The sequence below is a fragment of the Lactuca sativa genome, chromosome 5 (assembly GCF_002870075.4).
Source record: "Lactuca sativa cultivar Salinas chromosome 5, Lsat_Salinas_v11, whole genome shotgun sequence".
Taxonomy (NCBI): domain Eukaryota; kingdom Viridiplantae; phylum Streptophyta; class Magnoliopsida; order Asterales; family Asteraceae; genus Lactuca; species Lactuca sativa.
The window spans coordinates 34,623,473-34,632,486 of NC_056627.2; positions in this window are offsets into that span (position 1 = coordinate 34,623,473).

Consider the following 9,014-nt stretch of genomic DNA (forward strand, 5'->3'; position numbering starts at 1 on the left):
TGTTTCCATAGGTGGAAGTTATTCTTTAAATATGTGAAAGATTAGAAAACTTAATGCAAGAAGGATGTCCAAAGCAATGTACTTTGTATTTGAGACTTCGTTTTTGAGGCATAAGGGCTCTATATATAGTGAGGCTATTAGGGTTATCTAACAAGGAAACCCTAATTTGGATGCTTAAGCCCTAAGCAACCCATGGACTCCATTCCTTAAAGGCCTTGAACGATTTCTAATGGGGTTCCCCATAGAATTCGTCCAACCTTATAAGGCAATCCATAGCCCAATTACAATTATCTTATAATTACAATTCCAGTCACTTAAGTTTAATTAATCTCTTTTATTCACATACTTAATTCTTATTAATTCTTGACTAATATTAATTAAAAAATATGATTTCTCCTTTAATATATTATTCTCATAATATATTAATAAATCATATTTAATCCTTTCTCTCCATAACTCATCCTATCAAGTTGCTTTGGTGAAGGCAACCCAAAAGGACCATGCACCATCGAGTCAAGTACATACCAAAATAGTTATGGACTTAGACACTAATCCAATAGTCTCCCACAAGGATAAGTCTAATAACAATTCTGCGTATGACTTCAGATCCTGATCTGCAATCGTAGCTTTCCAAAGCCGTTGTCCACTCTGATCCTATCTGATACGCGTGTCCTTTAGATAAGGGATCATATATTCCTCCATTCTAGATATCGTATAAGACATGATTTCTAATCATTCTCTATGTACTATTTCTCGACTTCCGATTTATGACGACTAACTAATTAAACAAATCAAATTAGCCCTATCCTGGCCGAGCATTTATGTTTGTCATCACTAAATCATCGAGCGGACCAAAGATATCGCGTATATCCTACTTTGGATAAAAGGAACGGATAAACTTTGATTCAATGTGCGGTTGCACTCACTCACTGAATCACACACGAGAATATGTTTTATGACACCAAGTTACTAGTGCGTTTACGTATTATCAATGTGCAACCGATTTGCAAGATACAACTCACACATCTCGGTTTGAAGAATATAAAACGTTATCGTCTCACCAATCACTTGTGATACAATTCATGGAGTGATCCAAGTGAGCGTGGGTTTAATCCAATGCTCAAATCATATTCATAAGCACTCATGAATGTTGCAGCAAACATTTGCTTATGACTAATACTCTTAAGACAATCCACACACCAATTCATGATAGTCGTTATTCATACCTACTTCCAACATATGAACGACTGTGGCCCGTTCGAATAATTTGACTGTTCTAAACCAATTAAATTATTCAGGAAGTCAAAACATGCAAAGTGAAACAAAAGAATAATACTAATCCCATATGGCCTCAAACCTTTGAGGATAAATAAAACACCTTTTATTTATCACCATATCGATTAGTCATTATTTGTTGTTTCGGGTAATCAACTTCTTACTTGAATTATTACACTTGTCCCATGCTCTTATTATGCACACAATGTTTACCTATGGTTCTTACTTTGTGAAATAGATCAAATTAACACATTTCCAATCATACTCATTTCACAACTCCAAATCATTTTCACAAGTGAAAGAATATCAAATTTTTGCCACTTATGGAATATGCTAGATTCTAACATTTTATGCAATGATCCTTTCGTAATGTCAAAGCACAAAAGTCACAATGACTATTTCCAATGATATTACAAAGTCCTCTATAAGAGATTGTTACAATACAATTCTTTAGATATGATGTCTCTCACTCAAAGTACATTCCTTTGAACATCCTTTTGCATAAAAGTTTCTAATCTAGACATAGATTTTCAACATTCAATTCCCAATATGGAAAACATTCCATACTTACCATATGAAAACTCATTCTGAATAGAATATTATCTATTCATAATAATGTCGATATGGTCCATCCAATACTATACTTCCAACTACTCACAAGTGAGCAATCCTAGGCGAACTTTGGATTGTCCTTTGATAGTTGTTTAATTATCTTAATCAAAACCGATTCTTGTCCTTTTTCCCTCTAAATGCGCTAGACATTTGGAAAATTTTAGAAAGGTCAAATATTATAGCGTTTGCAATCGATCCCATACCCGAAGCGTATTGTACATGATGCATAACGTCTTACATAAAGATTTGATACTTTATCAATCTTCTGCCATAATATTTTATGTGCTACGTTCTCAAAATTCGAACTATGATGAGGAATGTCGTAATCATAATCAAAATTTGAGAACACACTATGTTTGCTTGACTAAATTATTAACATTCCACAACCTAAACCTTTAAATTTGAAATCAAGCATAATATTCTCACCCTTAATTATAGCAAAACAACTTTTCAACTTTTGCGACTCTGTAAGGTATAACTTTTGTTTTCTATAATTAATATTGCTAACTTGGAATACTTTCCATAATAATCATACAATCATAACATTTATGCTCCCACTATCATGATGATTATTATAAACATAACACTTATGCTCCCACTAGCTTTGACATGTATTCAGAAACCAGCTTAACTTCAAGAAAAACAATACTTGTTGAATATCTTAAGTTCATGTTTCTAATACCTAATGCTTTGATAATCCTTTATCTAAGCTTATACACCTTTCCTTTAGATAGCTCATATGTGTGTCTAAACAATTCAGACTAATTCCCAAAACTCACAATTCGAATCATGGAAAGGGATATCATAACCATAATCAAATTCGAGAATTCAATTTCACAATCACTATCTTCTAAAATCTTTCTTAGTGAAAGCATTTCCTCACAGTCATTTTCATGAAGGAGGGAATCTTATGACACTTAGATTTTATGGTGTATGTGTTCCTATCCATGTGAATTTGTCAAAACTAAGGTTTACGACAAATTCAAACTCATATGAATCGAACTTTCTTAATCTTGATTTCTTGCCTTATGGTAGCATGGCTGCCCACCATCTCTTCCAAGTAGTCAAGCAGCTCACCTTTTTCCTATCAATGTACTTTTCATTGATCAAGGTCCTTGCCTTTTATGCATTCAAATGCGAAGTCATAGAATTCATATGCATAATTAATTCGATTGGAATGGCACAGAAACAAAATAGTGTCAACACGATAGGTTGTAAACCTCAACTCGTTTGCTAGTGATGATCAATAAGGTTTATTTTGATTTTTTCTTGAAACCTTTCAAGACCAATAAGACTCCCACTGACTCCTTGACATATAAGATTCTTTTGTCAATAAACATTTCTTAACAAACAAATATTCAAGAGTTAGTGTAGTTTTTATCAAAACACTTCATAAATTGGTCCTAGTTGGTCTTTGTCTTATCCAAGACATCACAACTATCCTCATTTGATGAATGTTATAAACCTTCTTAATACTTATCACTCAATTTCACAATCATAACTCTAAGACTTGTTTTGGAACGAAGTATGATTGACTTCTTGATTTAACCATTTCTTCAATTCTTGATTCCTCTTCTTAGACATACAATTGTACTAAGACTCACTTAGAGGGTCAATTGAGATATGGTTCTTAATCATTAAGATCTATCATAAAGCGTAAAAGGTACTCTCCCTTCTTCTTAGAATGGAGAAACTTTTATCTTTCTGCCTACTTGATTCTTCTTATTCGTACTGCTATTGATTTAAACCTTTTCAATCAATTCAGAATTACACTTAATCTTATAAGTATAATCATATTTACTAAACCTTTAGTAAATCATGATGAATATCTTAGTTACTCTTATGGTGGACTTTGATCAACAAACAACTTTGTGTACTCGATCTCCTAGTCCTTCACTTGACACTTTGTCAATGAATTAGTCTAATTTCCAAATATGAAATTTCTCATTCATCGTGCAACCAAGTTGCATGATTCCAAGTTTCTGTCCAATTGAAACTTGGGCGATGAGAAACTCTCCCTATTTGGTAAATTCTCGACATTTCCATAAACAACATAATAAGAATCAAATCCATTATTGCTAATATTAGAAACCTTCAAACATCAATTTTTCATACACGCCATTGCAAGGATAAATAAATAATATAAAATCAAAATTTATTTTATTGCGGAAAAATTTTGTCCTTACAATGCAATTCATTGAAAAACTATGCTAATACATATTTCATAGCAATCTAATTCTAATTCTAAGTAGTAGCTCAAGAATCTAATCTTCAGGTAATGGGATTGAAAACCATTTCTTCACGGTTAGATTCTGCTCACTTCTTCCCTTAAGCTTCCTCTCTTTTCTTCGATCCTACAAAACATCAATTGAAATCTTATCACATTATGTATTAAGAATCTAGAATAGAAGTTTAAAAGAGTTAGTCAATGGATTTTACCTAAAGTAGAGCCATACGTTTTGACTCTCCCATCTCTTAGATTTCTTAGGTAAATAGGGTAGCTTCGTCTCCAATGCCCCTTCTCTTGGCAATAAAAGCAAATTGACTCTTTTGGAATAGAACATGGAACTACTTCAGACATTGCCTTTCTCTTATGATCAAACTTTTTGATCATAGCATGTCTTTCGTTGCCATTGTCTATATCCATAGAGGTCTTGAAGACAGATTCACCAATCAACTTTGCTTTTCTATTGCGCAAAACCATTGCTGATTCAGCAGCAATAAGCATATACGTGAGATCTATAAGGGTCACGTCGCAGTTCATCATATAGTACTCTCTTACGAACTCACTATATGAGTTCGGAAGTGACTGAAGAACCCAATCAACAACCATCTCCTCACAGACAACGGATCCCTACATTCTTAACCTATCAATGTGTGACTTCATCCCTAGGACGTGTGCACACACCGACTTTCCCTCTTCATGTTTACTTGCCAAAAGGGATTGAGTGAGCTTGAACTTTTCAAGCCTTCGAGCTTGTGGGTTAGGGAGAATAATTGGAGGATGTGGGGGAAGTGAAGCATGATTTCTTATTCCTCGATCGAATTGTGGAATATCATCTTCATGTGGAAAGCTTGTTCCATGGGATTTGGGAAGACCATAGTTGTCATACTCTGACATCTACAAAACGGGAGAAAACGAATTCAAGTTAGTTGATTGATTGAGTCCTTAGTAAATCACCCAAATGAGATACTAAGGCTAGGACCCAACACAATATGCTACAACCTAGAAAAGGGATGCCATAATCTAGTTGCAGAATATTTTAAAGTAAGTGAATGACGATTCACTAATTTCCATCACGAAAAAAGAAAAAAAAATTAAGTTTTAAATCTCTGAAAACTCCTAGATCCTTTGAGATTCATTAAACATTTCAATGGCATGTTTAAATCTCGATATGCCCCTCTTGTTTGTGACTGGGATGCCGAGGATCACAAAGCGGGTGTGAATAACCATCCAAACTTATATGGTGCCCTCACATGTTATAGTCATCTATTCTATGTGCCGGTAAACCACACACGCTCCATCGAACTATGACAAACATTGAGTCACCCTTTGCTACCTTTGCTTAGAACCATTTAGTGTGCCGGTAAACCACACACGCTCCACTAACATCTTCGCAAGAGCACAAAGTGTAATTTTATGGAATTGCATCAATTCACTCTGGCCTAAGTAACTAAGATTGGGAATTTGTAAAACATTTAGTTACTTCTGTACTTCATTATACTTATAATGGAAGGTTTTGTCCTATCCTACCCATTCGGCTAACGACCCTCCACTAGTCAAGAGTGCGGTGGGTAAGAGTGGATACCCATTCAATCGCCATTTCATAGGCAATTTCCTTAAACACCCCTTATAGACCAGCTTTGTGAATGAGGCCTACTAACGGTAAGACTGACTTTTACTCATACGTATATATAATGTTAGACTTTTAATGTTATATATAGTATAGGGTGTATTTTACACTTTCAAAATACTATGTGGTCAAATTTAACGATTATACTTTTAATTCAATTAAATGTAAACCAAAACTTTTATGGATTTATTAAACCTCTTTAATTATACACTTTAATTAATTAATAAAACCATAAGGGTGTGATTTGAACTTTTCAAAACGATACTAGGGTTTTAGAATTTAACATTCCTAAATTAAACTTTTAATCAACTATTAAATTCCAAAACTTGAGGGCAAGTTTTGAAACATTTCAAAACATTTAGGTTTAGAATTTAAATATACATTAAACTTTTAATCAAAATTTAAATTCCAAAACTTGAGGGCAAGTTTTGAACCTTTTTCAAAACATTAGGGTTTCAACTATTTAAATTTCAAAACTAAACTTTTGATTTCAAATTTAAACTATAAAACCTAAAGGGGAAAATTGAAACTTTTGATAACACAAGGATCAAATAACAAATAATATAAATTAAACAATTAATTTCATCATTATCTATATTTGACCTAATTTCAATTTCTTGCAAAATAATTTACCCACTTAATACAAATAATCAAATTTAATCATATAAGGAAGTTATTATCTAATTAATTGGTAATTATCTTTTGTTCAATCAAGGAGATACTCGAAAATATGAATAAAATCAGATTTTAATGATCTAAAACAGATAAGGCAAGTATCCATGAGAAAAACAACAAGAAATCCCGAAATCCCCTCTTTCTAACGCATGAACTCGCCGAGTACCCATATGGACTCGCCGAGTAGGGGCCTACTCGCCGAGTCCATCAGGCAGGCTCACGAAAATCGAATTTTTCAAGCATGAACAAATTAACAAGGCATCAATACAATAGAAACCAACCAATCTCTGACACCACTGATGCGTTTTGGTCATAAGAACAACCTATGTGCTCATACAAACCTTAATGCTTGGATCTAGGTTTCTCTATTGTACATGCAACTTATCCAAGACTATAAACCCTAGATCTAGCATATGATAATCAATATAACATATAATTAGGGTTTAGATCATACCTTGATTGTTATGTAGCAATAACAATCTCAAATCCTTCTTGTATTGACTTTAGAAAGCTTAGAGTCACAAATGTCACTCCTCTAATGGTTTACAAACACCAAGAGCAAGAGGATGAAGAATAGAAGAGAAGGAGGCTCTCAAAAACATGTGGAAACCCTAGCAGGAAGCTTGTCCACGTTTTTGAGGCATAAGGGCTCTATATATAGTGAGGCTATTAGGGTTATCTAACAAGGAAACCCTAATTTGGATGCTCAAGCCCTAAGCAACCCATGGACTCCTTTCCTTAAGGGCCTTGAACAATTTCTAATGGGTTTCCCCGTAGAATTCGTCCAACCTTATAAGGCAATCCATAGCCCAATTGCAATTATCTTATAATTACAATTCCAGTCCCTTAAGTTTAATTAATCTCTTTTAGTCACAAACTTAATTCTTATTAATTCTTGACTAATATTAATTAAACAATATGATTTATCCTTTAATATATTATTCTCATAATATATTAATAAATCATATTTAATCCTTTCACTCCATAATTCATCCTATCAAGTTGCTTTGGTGAAGGCAACCCAAAAGGCCCATGCACCATCGGGTCAAGTACATACCAAAATAGTTATGGACTTAGACACTAATCCAACACCTAAGGCATGTCCATATCACCATTAGTGATTATATACATTAAATGTATTCATATATGTGTAATTATATGTTAAATAGGATTCGTTTGTGCTCAAGACTCCGATTGACACCCAATAATCCTATATCGATCTTTCATCCGATCCACTCACTACAGGTGACTTCATACCCCTTAATTAACCTTTAAATGTTTCTAAATGTTTATAAATTCTTTTATGGGGGGGGGGAATACAAGTTGAATCATGGTAGTTAGTACATCAATCACATGTGATTAACAACTAGCATACAAATGGATTTACTACACTTTGAGCTGTTTACTCAGTATACTACTTCCAAATGACTTACTAAAATGTTTTTATATGTTAAAACTCTTTATCAAACTATCTTACATACTGTATGTTTCCTTTCAAACTCTAATACAATTGTGTTTCAAACAAAGGTTTCCTTATACTTAAACTTGGTCTTATCAAACAAGCTGCTTTCAAATCGTCTTACAAACTGACATCAAGTCATCATTTCTTAGTGATTAAACTTTTCAAAGGTTTTACAAAACTTCTTTTATAATTTTATATTGTCAAATGCATGCTTATATATGTATAGTTATATAAGTAATGTTTAAAGCACTTAGGACGGCTAGCTCACTTTATTTCCTTTTCCTCATTGGGATGACGCCTTAGGGCATCGGTTATTCGTCCGAAATTTGTCTAAATATTAGTTATATATCATGTATACTTATATAGACATAAAAGTTCCATCAGTTAGTTCAGTACCTTTGGGTAGCAAAGGCATACTTCGGTTATACACATACATTACTAGTAACTATAATAGGTATAGTTAGGAGATACTACTTACTATTCCAAGTACAAAGAACCACACAAGAGTCGGTTCATTCATGAGTCTATACTAATACAATTACAAAAGTACAATTACAAACATACTAATACATTACATACTATATGAAGATATACTGTTACATACTATTACATAGATACTATTTCGTAGATACAATACACGATAACATAAGAGAACACACAATAAACAGAAACAGGGAGGAAGATACAATACACGATAACAGAACAAACATAACAGGGTGCTATAGAATTGAACAATTACAGGATCTAACTATACAAATGAATCACTAATGCATTGTTCTAAACAAAAGTTGATAGTTATATTGGGTATACATGATCATAATAATGTAGATGTTCATGGCTTGTAATCATTTTAGGGGTCGCATTTAGTTCTCAGAATCTCTTGACAGGGGAGCGTTTAGTATGTGATTTAGCCATCACATTATACCTTAATAATAAATTAAGGCAATTAGTACAATAATAGTCACTTTATAATATACTACAGTGCTACGTAAATTTACCCTTCACATTTAGTTGGTGATTACTTCAGTTAAACATTAATGTACAAACTATATTTTGATAATGATAGTTACACTTGGGAAAATTACACGTTTTTACAAGAAACAAGCATACAAAACAGTCGGGTCTTGGTAGAAGAC